The following is a 654-nucleotide window of genomic DNA, read 5'->3' as shown; positions in this document are numbered from 1 at the left end:
GGTTTTGTTGTGTTGTATTGTCCTTTTCATTTAGTTCCAGGAATACGTTTATTTCTTTCTTAATTTCTCTTTTGACCCATTCATCATTCATGAGTGTGTTGTTTAATTTCCATGTGTTCATGTGGTGACTAGGGCTTCTTCTGGTATTGATTGTAAGCTTTATTGCATGTGGTCTGATAGAATGCATTAGAATTCTAGAATTATTTCAACCTTTTTGTATTTGTTGAGGTTTGTTTGCCCCAATATATGGTTGATTTTGGAGAAGGTTCCATGGGGGTGATGAATAGAAAGTATGTCCTTTGGTGCTTGGATGGAATACTTGGGAGATGTTTCTTGAGTCCATTTGATATATGGTATTGTTTAATACAGATGTCTCTCTGTTAACTCTCTGTCCTGTTGATCTATCTAATGGAGACAGTGGGGTATTGAGGTCCCCTACTGTTAATGAGTTGGGATTAATCTGGGTCTTAAAGTCCTGTAGCATTGTTTTTACAAAGTTGGGCACACCAGAGTTTTGTGAATATATGTTCATGATTGTTATATCTTCTTGATTTATTGTTCCTTTGATCAGAATGAAATGGCCCTCTTTATCTCTTCTGATTAGTTTTAGTTTAAAATCTATTTTGTCAGGTATTAGAACTGCTATGCCTGCTG

The sequence above is a fragment of the Nannospalax galili genome, unplaced genomic scaffold (assembly GCF_000622305.1).
Source record: "Nannospalax galili isolate Female #2095 unplaced genomic scaffold, S.galili_v1.0 scaffold542, whole genome shotgun sequence".
In the NCBI taxonomy this organism is placed as follows: Eukaryota; Metazoa; Chordata; class Mammalia; order Rodentia; family Spalacidae; genus Nannospalax; species Nannospalax galili.
The sequence above is the reverse complement of the archived record's forward strand: the minus strand, read 5'-3'. Positions refer to the sequence as shown.